General features: G+C 36.5%; 1 protein-coding gene across 2 annotated transcripts in view; it reads right to left on the bottom strand.

Moving 5' to 3' along the window:
- The window catches only part of LOC122108183 (ubiquitin-conjugating enzyme E2 E2), a 229,600-nt gene that overhangs the window by 106,525 nt on the left and 107,419 nt on the right, over positions 1–15,656 (bottom strand). The gene's annotated exons all lie outside the window — the stretch shown is intronic.

The following is a 15,656-nucleotide window of genomic DNA, read 5'->3' as shown; positions in this document are numbered from 1 at the left end:
AAAACTTGTTCAGGCCTATAGCCCTGATGATGGATTTGAACATGTCATTCACATTCACATTCTCCTCGGCTCCAACTTATCCAGAGAGGTTGCATCTCCATGCAGAGAAAAACTCTTGAGTATACAGTGTCTTTGAAATTTGTCAATCCAGCCTGAGCTGGCACGGAAAGGGGTTGGTCTGGTGGGTGAAGCACTCGATGGTCCTGCTTCTGTGTCACTGTCCTTGCTTCACCCTTGTCACCACCATGAATGTCCTTGTTTCCTGCGAAATTATGATAGAGTTTCTTGGCCTTTGTTTGAATCGTGTTGGTATCCAGTGAGATACAGTATTCTCCTTCCTGCAGTCATTTATCCACAGGGATAATGTAGACTCCATCCTCACAATGGCCTTATTGTGGAGAGTGACCACACTTTTGCCGTCTTGTTAAAAGTTATCCTTGCCGTAGACCTAATATTATTTTTGTCTTTCTTAGGTAGTGCACAGTAGATTCACTGATCTCCTAACGGCAGCCTATAGCCATGTAGCTTTTGCCTTCCATGTAGAGAAGTTCCACCTTTTCTTTGATGGTAAGTATCTTTCTCTGGTGCTTGGGTTCACTGCCAGAAGGCTTAGAAGGCACAGAACATTTGGGTGGCATTATAGGGCTTGAAATAAATTCAAACTTTGTGTGTGTGTGCGCGCGCATGCGACCTCAGGGCCTGGGCACTGTCCCTAGCTCTTTGGCTCAAGGCTGTGTGTGTGTGTGTGTGTGTGTGTGCGCGCGCGCGTGCGTGCGTGTGTGTGTGTGTGTGTGTGTGTGTGTGTTGGTTGTGGGGCTTAAATTCTAGGCCTGGGCGCTGTCCCTCAGCTCTTCAGCTGAAGGTGAGGACTCTACCACTTGAGTCACAGTGCCACTTCCAGTTTTCTGGTAGTTAACTGGAAGAGTCTCACAGACTTTCCAGCCTGGGCTGTCTTTGAACCACAATCCATGGCTCAACACCTGTAATCCTAAATTCAAACTTTTACAAAATTTTCACAAAAACACAATACTCCAGAAAGCCCAAATGCCTAATGAAATTAGTACAAATAACATCACTAATAAGTTTCTGTGGTCCAGCTTCAATAAAAAGATGCTCTTGAACACAAGGTTTGTGAGGCCAGTCCATGTGAACCCAGGACTAAGATTTTGTGACTTGGAAACTCTTGCTTACTTGGTATCACCAGGTAAGTGGATAGGAATTTACTACTGTAGGGCTGCTGCAGAGCTCTGCCATATTAGCCATGGCCCATAGCAGCCCTGCTTTCTTTGGCATGTTGCCAATGTACTCCTTAACATTCTATTTACAAGAGTTCTTCTTTATCCATGGTTTCAGTTACCTGTGCCTGCTGTGTCAATCTTGATCTGAAAATATTAATGGCTGTGTCCTTCAGAAGAGAGATCACATTCACCATTACTACAGTCTATTATTACAACTGTTCTATTTTAGTATTTACTATTACTGTTAAGTCTTCCTTTTGTTTCTGTGCCTAATTTATAAATTAAGCCTTTGTGTATGAGAAAAATCATAATACACATACAGATGGCCATTATCCACTGCTGTTTCAGTCATGCACTAGAAGTTTTAGAACTATCTCCTACAGATAAGGGATACAACTGTACTTAAAAACTCAGTAGGAGCCGACGTTGGTGGCTCATGCCTGTAATCCTAGCTATTGAGGAGGTTAAGATCTGAGGATCACAGTTCAAAGCCAGCCCAGGCAGGAAATTCCATGAAACTCTTATCTTCAATAAACCATCAGAAAACCAGAAGTAGTACTGTGGCTCAAGTGGTAGAACACTAGCCTTGAGCTGGAGAGCTGAAGGACAGCACCCAGGCCCAGAGTTCAAGCTCCATCACTGACAAAAATCAAAAACAAAAAACCCTCAAGAGTAACTAAATACATATGTGTGATATATGTGTGTGTGTGTGTGTGTGTGTGTGTGTGTGTGTGTGTGTGTAAAAAATATGTATATACCTATGGGCTTCTAATAACATTTTTATACATCAACAGCATAAAATTATGTTATTACCAACCAAGCTACGAAAGAATGTTTGATTTCTTTCCGTTTTATGCAATTAAAATATAAATCACAAAGCATTCTTGCTTTCAGCATATACCAGATTTTCACTTCTTGTTGATTTTATTCTGAGACTTTTGCATTCTATTTTGATCCATTATCTGTCTTCTAGAAGCAATGTATTTCAATACATATGTGGTAAGTCAAATGAATAAATTAATTCATAGCAGGGAGCACAAAGATTTTTTTTTGTTACAAAAGCCTTGGTGGCTCATGCCTATAATCCTAGCTACTCAGAAGGCTGAGATCTAGGATTGTGGTTTGAAGCTAGCTCAGGTAGGAACGTCCCCATGAGTGTATATCTCCAATCAGAAGTGGAAATGTGGCTCAAAGCGGTAGAGTGAGCAAAAGAGCTCAGAAACAGAGCCCAAGCCCGGAGTTCAAGCCCCACGACCACCACCACCAACAAAAAGCCTTTAAGGCCTTTCAGAAGTTGTTCATTCAATCTGTTTTTCAGTTGCTACTCCAGCAAAGGAATACTTACAATGTATAAAAGTTGCAACAGAAAAGAATCCTAATATCTTTCAAATGGTTGAAACTAAAAGAGTATGGATGAGGCATCTAAGTCAATTACAAACTGTAATTTTAGGGCTTCCATATCAAAATTTCAGTTCTATAATGCTAAATATACGTATTGTTTAAAAATCACAGATGAGATAAATATTTAAATGTCCTGAAGAAAATTTTCTCCTTTATAAAGGAGTTTTCAAAGTAAGCTGAGGACAATGATCACTTGTATAAACATCAGGTGTATGTTTAACTAAGTGTCTCTTGAATAACTTTCCTGAAAGAAGTGCTTGTTTGGGTGGTTAGTGTTAATGAAATGAATGACCTAAAGAAACTAATAATATAACCTTACAAGGAATAACACACAATCATTAATTTTTTTTTTGGGGGGGGGGGGGAGGTTCCGGTCGTGGGGCCTGAACTCTGGGCCTGGGCGCTGTCCTTCAGCTCTTCAGCTCAAGGCTAGCACTCTACCACTTGAGCCACAATGCCACTTCCGGCTTTTTTCTTTTTGCTTATGTGGTGCTGAGGAATCGAACCCAGGGCCTTATGCATGCAAGGCAAGCGCTCTACTACTGAGCCATCTTCCCAGCCCCACAATAATTAATTTTTAAGAAGTTTTACAATGAGTAAATTTTTAGGCAATAAAGTAACAATACAGACATCAAAACTAATATTGAAAATTATCAACTCTAATCTTTGCTTTCTTAGCACAATTCGAGTTTTAAAAACATACTAGTTCAGTATTAAAATAAATTTAATGGAAGCCCATAATGTTAGACCCTAAATATGATGTGCTTTCGAATGCATGAGATAATCTGAAACATTTCATTAATATTAGAATATTATTAGACAGCTTTGCAATAGATTGAAATACTGTTCGTGTTTGTATATGTGTGATCTTTGCAAGATTCTAACAAAAGCTTTAAAATTACTTAGATTTTTCTTTAAAATTAGCTTATACTTCAGTAAAAATGCATTTGTAAATAGTCATCATACTGCCACAGGTTTTCAAATGAGGGATCTTTTCTCCTCTATTACTATGACCAAAGATGTATGAGAACAATGTAAGTAAAATTATTTCCCAAATACTAATATCATCAAATAAACTACTATTTGAATTCCATGCAAAATATACTACAAATGATTACTGTCAAAGATAAGAAGTATAATGTAATTATGAAATCAGGCAAACACTGAGAAACTAGGTAGCAGTTTTTAATTAATATCTCACGGTATTTACTCCATAAACTGTTAGTAATTCCAGAGTGCAAATAGTGGTTTAAAAGGAACAGATGTGCATGGTCTTTATTTCTTTGCAAACTGTAATTTTCTTACACAGCTATTGTCACATGGTTTGGAAAAAAATTCCAAAAAGTGTAAGGCCACATTTCATTCATCTGAAGCTTGGTTTCAGATGACTTGGTTTTCAGTAATTACTTCCTGTCTTCTTTATAGCTATTCTTCCCACTAATTGCCATTCTAAAGGAAATACATGGTTATATGCGTCCAAATGTCTATTCTATGTAATTTTATGATTATTTTAAAGTCTCCTTCATAAACAATTATAGAAGCGACCCTTGTAGCAGTCGTAAAGTACTCTCATTTTCCTTGAATAGATTGATAACGTTATTTTTAAAGGTTAAGGAATACATAATAGGAACAGAACCATTTCAAATCAAGAATAACAAAAACTAGAACCTCTGCCGTAATTCCAATTTATCTTGGTTTATTTTCAGTGGACTGTCAGACACTTAATACTCATTACAACTGTTTTCCAGCTTAAAACAAAATGCTTCATAATAGCACGCGAGCACGCACACACACACACACACACACACACACACACACACACACACACACACACAATTAGGGATAGTAAAGAAAGGGGAAAAAAAAAAGGTAGTTACTGATAATAGACTAAAAACACAAAATGCTAAGGGCTTTCCCGTAATCTTTTTTAGGACATCATTACAATTAAAATTTTCTACTGGAGTGAAGAACCAGTGGCTCACACATGTAATCCTAGCTATTCAGGAGGTTGAGATCTGAGGACTGGTTTGAAACTAGCCTGGGCAGGAAAGTCAATCAGAGTCTTTTTTTTTTTTGGTCGGTCATGGGGCTTTAACTATGGGCTTGGGCACTATCCCTGCGCTCTTCAGCTCAAGGCGAGCACTATACTGCTTGAGCCATAGCACCACTTTTATCAATGAGACTCTTATCTCCAATTTACAACCAAAATAGAGTCGTAAATGGTAGAGCCTTGAGCAAAAAAGCTAGGTGACAGTGCCCAAGCACCAGGACTATTCAAGACCCAGAACTGGTACACACACACACACACACACACACACACACACACACACACACACACACACACACACACACACACACACACACACACACACACACACACACACACACACACACACACCGTTTTAGTGGGCATCGTAACAAGAAAACTTAACATAAAATCATGTCATATGGGGCTGGGAAAGTGGCTCAGTGGTAGAGTGCTTGCCTTGCATGCCTGAGGCCCTGGGTTCGATTCCTCAGCACCACATAAACAGAAAAGGCCAGAAGTAGCACTGTGGCTCAAGTGCTAAAACATTAGCCTTGAGCTGAAGAGCTGAGGGACAGCACCCAGGCCCAGAGTTCAGGCCCCACAACTGACAAAAATAAATAAATGAATGAATGATTGAATAAAGAATCCCAGTACTAAAGGATTCAGCAAATACACAAAAATTGGATTTTATGGACACAATAAAAGGGTGTAATTTTCAGTGGTAGGAAGGACACAGTTTATCTGAGATATAAGCAAAATTCAATTTAATTTTAATTCAAACTAAAAATAAATACAAAGAACAGAACAGTGTGCCTTCTGTGAAAATCATCTCACCATTATAATATATCTGACCTATATCAAAGAATCTGCAATCACAGTCTCCAAATGAACATGAGCAATACATTTAAATATCCCTAGAATCAGTTTCTACAGGAACATATGCATAAGCATATTTAACACTTTTTATCTCACACCAAAGTCTTTTTTAGGTATCAGCCTCAACTAAACTTTGTGATTCTTTCAAATAGCAGGTACCCTTTCTAACTCAACTGAAATAAGCTGTAATTGGTCAGAAGGTTATGGAGTAGGATCATCAGTAATGGGAATTATATTTTCTGACCCAAATATCACATAAAATTTATGAAAAACAAATGATCAGAAAATCCCAAGCTATAAACTGTCTACTGAATCTTCTTAGGAAAAATTTTATCTCAAATTCAAAATCTTGCTTCTCAGTCTAAGTATGTAAAATGCTTGACTGATCAGCTTACTTCCAGATGTAATATCTATGTTAAAACTATTTGACAGTGGTTCTTAATATATGAAAATGACTTAAATATGCTTGCCTCAATTTTAAGATCATTTAAATAAACCTGTTACATTTAAATAAACCTGTAAAAATACAGTAGCTCAACAGTTCTTAGTTTACATTATTACTGGCACAAATTTTTATTTCATGCTTTTTAAAAATTGAACTTTGTATAATCATTTTTATTACATTCTGTGCTATAGTCTACATATCTATGTCCCTGTGATCATCTTAAACATAAGCTTGATTAGACTAACAAGCATCTAGACTAGTAAAGCATACCTCTGAGAATGTTTATGAAGATGTTTCTGAAAGGATTAGATCATGAAGGTTCTGACCTGCTTCTTTGTTAAGGTGGGGGTCTAACTTTTTGTGTTGGCAGACTTTAAATGGTGTTCATCCCAATTTCGATCTTCCAAGTGGCTGAGATTATAGGCAGATAAGCACCATATCTAGCCTACAATTTGTTATAATGCTTATTAGAATTTCTGTTACTTTCATTTACAAAAAAAATGTTTCCAAATCATAATTGTCTCATCTTCCTTACTGGCAACTCATCAGAAAGTACCTCCAAAGCCTTGGTTCACTAGACAGGAAGTTTAAGCTGATAGTGAAGGAAAAACTTCTTTAAGGTAATAATATATAGGACTAAATTACTAGATATAGGTCCATAAGGTTTTGTGCTATAATGTGACAATTGGGTGCGTGTGTGCATGAGCACGCACATATACATGCATGCATACATACCAACACTGAGGCTGGCGGTCAGGGCTTTTTCATTCACAGCTGCTGCTCTTCTGCAGTGTTAGTTTAGTGGTTATGAGTTCCTTTGCCTTTAGATTATCATAGAAGGTTTTTATTTCTCTTTCAATGATGAATGATAGCTTTTCTGGATACGCTAATCTAGGCTGTCAGTTATTTTACCTCAGACAATGTATTATTCCACACTCTACTTGATCCTAAAGTTTGCTCTGAAAAATCTGTTATTTGGATAGATTTGCCATGATAAGGGACATATTACGTTTTGCAGCTTTCAATATTCATACTTGGGTATTTATAGTTAATGTTTTACTTATATTCTAATGGGATTTCTTTTCTTGTTTTGCCTGTTTGGTGATCCAAAAGTCTACTGTATTTGGATAACCCACTCTTTCTTGAGACTAGGGAAGTTTTCTGATATACTGTCAAGTATGTTTTCTATGTTCTACTCTGTATGTGCCCTCTTCTTACATTTATAATTCATAGGTTTGGTCTTTTTTAATAAGTTTTTTACTGTGAAAATACTGTACAGAAGGGTTACAGTTACATGAGCAAGGTAATGAGTACTTTTCTTATCAAGGATTGTTGCCTCTTCGTTTGTTTTCCCCTACCATCCCTTCCCTCCCACCTCCACAACTACACTCCCCCCACCAAATGGTAAAGTTGGTTTTTCAACATAGTGTCTTCTACATCTCATTGTTGCAGAGAGTCCACCTGTATCCCTATTTAAACATTTTGTTTTTTCCCTTCCCCTCCCCAAATTATACCAACATCAAATACAGTGAAAACAGGGGTTATAAAAGAGGGGGAGGGACATACAAAGCAACATAGGTTTGGTCTTTGACGGTACCATTTCCATATTCCATTCATATATTTTTATTATTTTCTCTTTGCCCTAGTTTGGGTGATCTAATTCCTTTAATCCCAATATTCTATTTTTAACCTGTTGCATTCTATTAGTGAGAATTTCATTAGTCGTGTTCATTTGTAATCATTTATAATTCATTTGTAATTCATTTATAATCAATCTTGTTCTTGTTTTTTGAGTTCATTACTCAAAATTAAGTCTGCTTCAAGCCCTATATTGTAGAATTGTTGAGTTTTGGGAAAGATGTGTTGCCTATTTTCTTTTGTTACTGTGTTTCTACATTTACATTTGTACATCTGAGGCCAGCCACTCCTGGTTATATTCCTCTCAAATTCAGTAACAGGGTGTCCCAAGACACTTTGAGCCATGAACGTTCCTTGGTGTCATGTTCCAAAGTATCTCAGTCTCAAACAATAGTCCCTTTGTCAGGATGGTATCCAGCTACTGCCCTGTGAAATAAGAAAGTGACAGAATGTCTCTCTTCACCAAGGCCAGTTTTTCATGCCAGAGCAGTCACTGTCTAACAAAGTCCCACACTGGATTTAAGGCAGGAATATGTGTGGACTTACCTTACAGCTAGAATTAGCTTAGCAATCTATCATCATGGCTGTCTGTTTTACCCTGTAATAGAATCTTCAGCTCCCTCTTTCGCTCCTGGAAAGCCAGGAATCAGCTTAGAACATTCTGAAGAATGTTTCTCCTGTTTTATATGTGTGTATAACATATACACACATAAATTACATACACACCCATACACACACAAAAAAGAACAGGTCACATAAGCAAAAAAATAAAATAAAAAATAGAAAGTATCTGTACTTACATGGGTTTTCTGCTTATGACTGGCCCACAGTGACTGCAATGTCAGGGAAAGCTACTTTTTAAAGTTTAAAAGAATAGAACCATGTATTTCACGCTTGCTAACAGAATTCATGCTGGTGGAGCAATATTTGTAGGCTAAACCACATCAGTTAAATTCCATTTGTTCTAAGGGAACAGATTTTAGCCAAATACAAATTGGCAGGTACATGAAAGAATGTATTGATGAGTAGAAAAGACATATTAAAGGATAAAGCAGTTTTCTGAGATAGTGTTAGTTTTTGCCCTGAAATTGATCAAGGCAGAACCTAATCCTGCATATAAAAGGGAGATTTGGCTCTATTAAAGATTATATCTGATTTTGTAAGCAGTTTTGTCTGTCAGCTGTGAGATACACTTAACATTAACAAAGCAGGATTACCGTGCAAACCCTGAAGGCTTGCCAATTTATCATCCTTGAAGCCATGAGCAATGCTATGTAACACTATGGAAGAGACAGCAGAAGGTTATCCAAGCAGCTGCTATAATGGTGATCTAAAATTGGGATACCACAAAGCAAGCAGAGAAGAAACGTTTTAAGGGCACATTGAATCACAGTATCAATGATAAAACAAAGCCCTGGGAAGCCAGGAAATACTCATTTCTGTGCGGTAAGAAGAAATAAAGTGATTCCTTAACAATAAAGTCACTGAAAAAAACTTGATTAAAACAACTGCTCTCAAATAGGAAACAAATGTATAAATAATAGCTGCAACTCAGATCAAAGAATAATTTAATACAAGCCATGGAAATGATTAGACTCTTTCTTTAAGGCAATTAACAAGCACCATTAGAAATATCATCTTCCAATATTACCAAGATGTAGCAATCTTAATTCCAAGTATTTAAGGTTATGTTAATTTAATTTTCAAAAATTATCACATATACAAGAACTAATATTCCTCTTTTCTCTAGTATAAAACAACTTAGGTGAATTGAGAAACCGATCTTTTAATGAAAAAAAGTCTTACAATATAATTTGTTATAATATAGCTTTAGGAAATAGTGAGAGTCTGGGTCAAATAGGAAACCAGAAGAAAATATTTTCAGATATAGCTAAGCCCTGAACTTAAAAGAAAGCTACACCCTGAATTTCTTCAAAGAAAGAAAAACATGTATTTTCCTAACAATAATGGTTAGGTTCACAAACAGGTTCAGATGCCAATTTAACATAGTGACATAACAGAACTGACACTGAACAAAGTGAAAATCAGAGAACTACCATTATGCATACCAGTTATTAAATAAAAAGCAAAATACCAAAACAACTGAATAGAAGGATAAAAGAGAATTAAGTAATCCCTTTGCAGCAAAGCCACTAAAAAGAAAACGCTTTAAAACTGCCTGCATATGAGGACTGAGTATACAAATAATAGCTACAACTCAAAACGGTAACTTAATGGAAACAGTATATAAAGATTTATTTTATTTTATTTTGTCGGTCGTGGGGCTTGAACTCTGGGCCTGGGCGCTGTCCCTCAGCTCTTCAGCTCAAGGCGAGCGCTCTACCACTTAAGCTACAGCACCACTTATAAAGATTTATTAATAAGACAATTAGAAAGATCAATAAGAGCAGAAGAGTTAGTAGAAAACTGAGTCTCCTGAAATGAATGTTGGAACAAACTAGGTACTTTATAAGTTATAATCAATGTAGCTTCAAAATGCTCTTCTTAAGCACCTTACTCAGCATTTAGGAAGCTGAGGCAGGAGCATATTGAGTTTGAGGCCAACCTGGGCTACATATTGAGATCCTGTCTCCAAAACAAAAAGTTTGTCTTTTCTTTGCTAAGAGGAAATACTTTAAAGCTTTCTTTCTTTGTTCATCTTAAAAGCCACTTGATTTCTTCCTCATCCAATATACTTGGTGATTTCAACTACTTTCTTACATTTAGCTATTTTTTCTATATTTTTTTATTTTAAAGATACTGTACAGGGGGGTTATAGTTACATGAGTATGGTAATCAGTATGATAATTAGTAAGGTAATGAGTCCATTTCCTCTTGAGCATGATTACCCCTCCTTTGTTTTTCCCCAGCCATCCCTTCCCTCCCCTCCTCTCCAACGCCTCCCCACCTTGTTTTTAACACAGTGTCTTGTACATCTAATTGTTATAATAGGTCAGCCTGTATCCTTGTTCAACATTTTGTTATTTCTGTTCCCCTCCCCAAATTAGAAAAATGTATATACAAGATGGAGGGCACCAGAATAAAATACAGTGAAAATAAGGGTTATACTATGGGGGAAGAACATACGAAAGAAACAAAAGAAATCACATAGTACATTATAAGTACATTAAAAACAACAGCAACAAAGATAAAATCTCTTGTGTCTCTATCTTGGGGATCATTATGCTTAGCTACATCTTATGTGCATAGCTTTTGACCATTTCTACTTATCTGGTAAGATTATCCTAGACATATACTAGTTATTGTAAATAAGGGAAACCATGGAACCTATGTCTCTTTGGGCCTAGTTTACTTAACTTAGCATAATTTTTTCCAAGTCTTTCCATTTTCTAACAAACAGAGCAGTGACATTCTTTCTGACGGAGGCACAGAATTCCACCACATTTTCTTGATCCATTCATCTACTGAGGGGCAACTGGGTTGGTTCCATATCTTAGCTATGGAGAATAATGCTGTGAGAAACACAGTTGTGCCGGTAGCTTTAGTATGGACTTGTTTATGATCCTTTGGGTAAATGCCCCAAAGTGGGTCTACATTTAACCATTATCTGTGGTACTTCCAAACCAATATTCATGGGAATATGGATCCCTAATATAAGAATATGTCCTCTTAGTTAGCTAGCCTATGTACACAATTACATATAGAACATTTCTTCTTGGATGTCTCAAAGGCATCTTAAATTCAACATGTCCACATCTGAATTTATCCTGCTATACTGTTCAAAAGATGTATATATTATTCATACACTGTTTAAATCAAAACCCCAAGTCCCTCACCCTTCTCTCTGTGCCTGCATCCACACAATTCCCATCCACATCAATGTAGAAACATTCTGTTCTCCCTCCTTTTTTTCCTTCAAATTCTTTTTTCAAGTTCTGCTAGTACTTCAAAGTTCAACCTAAAGACATTCTCACTTGAATCATTTTAAGGCTTTTTGCCTTTGGTGAAAAAAAAGAACTCTTGAACAAATACTCTTCCTTCTTTATATCTTCATATTTCTATTGCTTTGTACCTTTGGGCACAAAGCTGTTTGACTTATGTCATTTGACTTAAAGAAAAATGCCATTTACATCCATGTCCAGTCCTCTGTCCATGCTGTAAGTATAAAGACTACTGAGAGATATATAATACACTTAGCAGTGAGTTGTTCAAATAAGCTTAAATGCATTCACATCATAGATCTTAAGAAGATCCCTATCATGAGGCCCAGAAGCAACGATGTTAAAACCAACGGTTAAGATTTTAAAGCATTATTAGTTATGAGTTGTATAATTAAAATGTTTATTTTGTTGACATTTCATCAATTATAGACAATACAATTGTTAGTCCTGGTAAAAAGGAGATGACTAAGTACAACTAACAACCTTTCAAAATAAAGCAACTGATTTTAGAAATGAGGTTAAGTTAGAATGAATTATTTCTCTGCTGGGAAGAAAGTACTAGGATAAAAGCTACTCAGACTGGAAAATATACAATGTAATCTTGTGAGACCCAGAGTTGGCAACCATTCCACCTTATACCCTCTGCAACGCCCCCTCCACCTCTGATTTCTTAGTCTACATCTTTCAACACTTTCTAAGTCATAATGACCTAAAGGGGATACTTGTATCTAAAAATATACTGTTAACATAATCAACACCATACTAGGAAAAAAAACTTTATATTCATCTAAAATTAAATCAGCAGAGATGAATTTTAGGATTTTGTGTAAACATATTCCCAGTGAGAAGAAACTGAAAAAATTTCTCACATATGGAAAAAATATTACTAGGTATTACTAGGTATATGCTATTGGTAAGATGTTTTGGTTTTTGTTGTTTTTTGTTTTATTTTGTTTTTTTGGTCATGGGGTTTGAACTCTGGGCCTGAGCGCTGTCCCTCAGCTCTTTAGCTCAAGCGAGCTCTCTACCACTTGAACCACAATGCCACTTTTGGTTTTTTGGTGGTTAATTGGAGATAAGAGTCTCACAGTCTTTCCTGCTTGATCCTCAGATCTCATCCAGCTTTAAACCACAATCCACAGATCTCAGCCTCCTGAGTAACTAGGATTATAGGTGTGAGCGAACAGCCTGTAAGATGTATATACAGTATATATTGTAAGATGTTATATAGTATCTTTTAGGAAGTAATTTACTTTTCCTGACTCATTAAGGGCATGAGAAGCTCTGTTTACTGGAGCTCAGTCAAATTATGGTACTGCTAGGTAGCATGAACAAAGTAAGGTAGAGCTCTGAAAGAATGACTAACACATACTTATCACCTTAGAGGCACTCCCACCCCATTCTGTGTGTGTGTGTGTGTGTGTGTGTGTGTGTGTGTGTGTTTAATTGTATAAATACTGTACAGAGGGGGTTATAGTTACATGAATAAGGTAATGAGTCCATTTCCTATTGAGCATTGTTACCCCCTCCTTTGTTTTTCTCTTACCATCCCTTCCCTCCCCACTTCCCCAACTCCTCCCTCCCCCTCCCCAAGTTGTAAAGTTCATTTTCAACATAGTGTCTTGTACATCTCACTGTTGCAATGGGTCAACCTGGATCCTTACTCCAGCGTTTTGTTATTTCCCTTCCCCTCCCCAAATTAGAAAAATGTATATACAAGATGCAGGAGACTGACATCAAATACAGTGAAAACAGAGGTTATACCGTCCCTCATTCCATCTTAAACCTGAAAAAAAAACCCTTTGATCTATTTTTCTCTGAGGCATTTGCATAAACTAATAGTTTATAATCAGCTGATGTTTTTCTCTTCTTTTTAGATTTATCAATTTTTTGGAGAATTATAATTTTCTGGCATATGTCTATAGTCCCCACTAACTAGAAGACTGAGGTAGTAGATCATCTGAGCAATAGTTAAAGAGGCCAGACTGGACAAATACTAATACCTTGTTTCTTAAAACACAAACAAATAAAGGCTGGGTATGGAATTACTCACATGCAATTCCAGTTACTTAGGTGGTAGAGATAGGAAAATTGCTGTTGTGTCTAGTCTGGGCAAGTTAATAAGACCCTATTTCAAAAATAAGCTGGATATGGCTGCCCCCAGTACTCAGGGGGTAGAGAGAGGTAAAGAGACTGAAGCACAGGTAGTTTGCTGAGAACCTATCTGAGAAACAAACTGAAAACAAATAGGGCTGGAGATGTGGCTTAACTTGTAGAGTACTTGCCTAGCAAGCTCAGAGCCCTGAGTTCAATCTTACAATTCCCAGCAATACTTTGCTACCAGGAATTCAGTTCTAGACATGTGTTTCCTCATTTCCCAAGAAATTGTATCTGACCATCTGATTTGAATCCAGTGTTAATCTATACTTTAACTTCATCCATCCAAAGCCTACAGTATTAAGTTGCATATGTAATTTTCTGTTTATAACATGAGAAAACAAAAACAAAAGGTAATAGTTCATAGTAAGAATATCTGAGTATTCATTAGAAAAAAAGAAGTAAATAAAAGTGCTCTTTCCAGCTAGGAGAGCAGGGGGCATGAAGGTTCTGAACATTAACCCTACATCAATGACAAACTGCAGTCTCATAATGAGTCACAAAACAAAATTACTAAAAATGAAAATAGCTGTTAAACTCAAATAGTTTCTAGTTTTTTTTAAAATTTGTTATGTTTCACAATGTGAACTATCTACCTCAGAGCTTTAGAATTCACTTACCAATTATTTTGCATACAGTTCTTAAAATCCCATGACAGTTCATAAAAATTCATTTAAACTATAGTGTTCTGAAATACAGAATATAAATGAATCCAATTCTAAATCAGGAAAGCATATACTCAATAGCATAATAAAAGGTATTTACATAAGTGGTCTAAGACCATCTTGATCAAAGTCACTGACAGAAAGATGCATAAGGACTCCAACAAAGCAGAGCAGGGTAGAGAGAAAAGATGAATTAGGACTACAGAAAATGAAGGTCAAGAAGACCAATACTCAGGAACACAAGTACACAGCAAAGGTATGGGGCAAGAAGCCTGTAGAAAAGGGAAAGGGAGGAAACTTTCATTGTCTTCCTCCCTCTTTATATTGTCTGCATGAGGGTTCTAGCCTAACAGGCTCAGTTTTGTTTTTTGCCCAGATCAAAGAAGAAACATGGGAGGTGTGGTATTATGGCTACAGACAGTACCGACCAGAGAAGGGAAATACATAAGCATAATTCGTATGGCACCTCCCAGCGGACATTTGTCTATAGGTAAGTTGAGCAATAGAGACCTTATTTATAAAAATTTCTTAGATGTAAGAGGAGGACGTCTGATTGTTTTTCAATTACACATAAGAAGGGTTAGCAATTTTGTGACTTCTCCCCCCATGGTAATCAAATTGTCTTAATATTTCTCCCTTTATATTTAAGGTAAAGCAACAACTTAACCTCTAGAATAGCTTTATAAAGTGGTATTGAGGACTACTGAACTGATTTCTGCCTTCTTTTCCATTCCGATTTTCTTTTCTTCCCTTGAATCACTAAGTTTCCACTGCACAGGCTTACACTGACGTTGTCTAGTAGACCAAACTCCTTCCTGGCCTTGATCTTTCTGTTTTCCCTTCTGCTTTACTCTCACTTGCCCCTCCTCCCCTGCAGGTTTTCAGCTGCCTAAAGTCTTTCTCCCCCATCATCACATCATTTAGTTCATCCTTGAATACTCAAGAGCTTTAGCATCATGCATCACATAACAATGAGGGAACACAGGAGACTCTCTGAAGAACATTTCTTCAGGAGTAACTACTTTATTACCTATTTTAAATTTCCTAGTACTTTGTTGATCAGTTATTCAATCTCAGAATAAGGCTGCCAATCAGTATTTTTAAAGAAACTCTTTTCTCAAAGATGTATATGAACATATAGCAATGCTGATCTTAAAGACATATATAGATCAAAGAGTTCCACAAATCACAATCACTGAAAATTTTATACTTAAAAGAATTCAGATTTTTCACACAAAATAGGTAAGTATATTATTATTTTCTTAAGTAAATTTCAGCTTTACCACACAAATATTTTAAGGTAAA

This window comes from Dipodomys spectabilis, unplaced genomic scaffold, assembly GCF_019054845.1.
Source record: "Dipodomys spectabilis isolate Male_0828 unplaced genomic scaffold, ASM1905484v1 ptg000054l, whole genome shotgun sequence".
Taxonomy (NCBI): Eukaryota; Metazoa; Chordata; class Mammalia; order Rodentia; family Heteromyidae; genus Dipodomys; species Dipodomys spectabilis.
The sequence above is the reverse complement of the archived record's forward strand: the minus strand, read 5'-3'. Positions and strand labels throughout refer to the sequence as shown.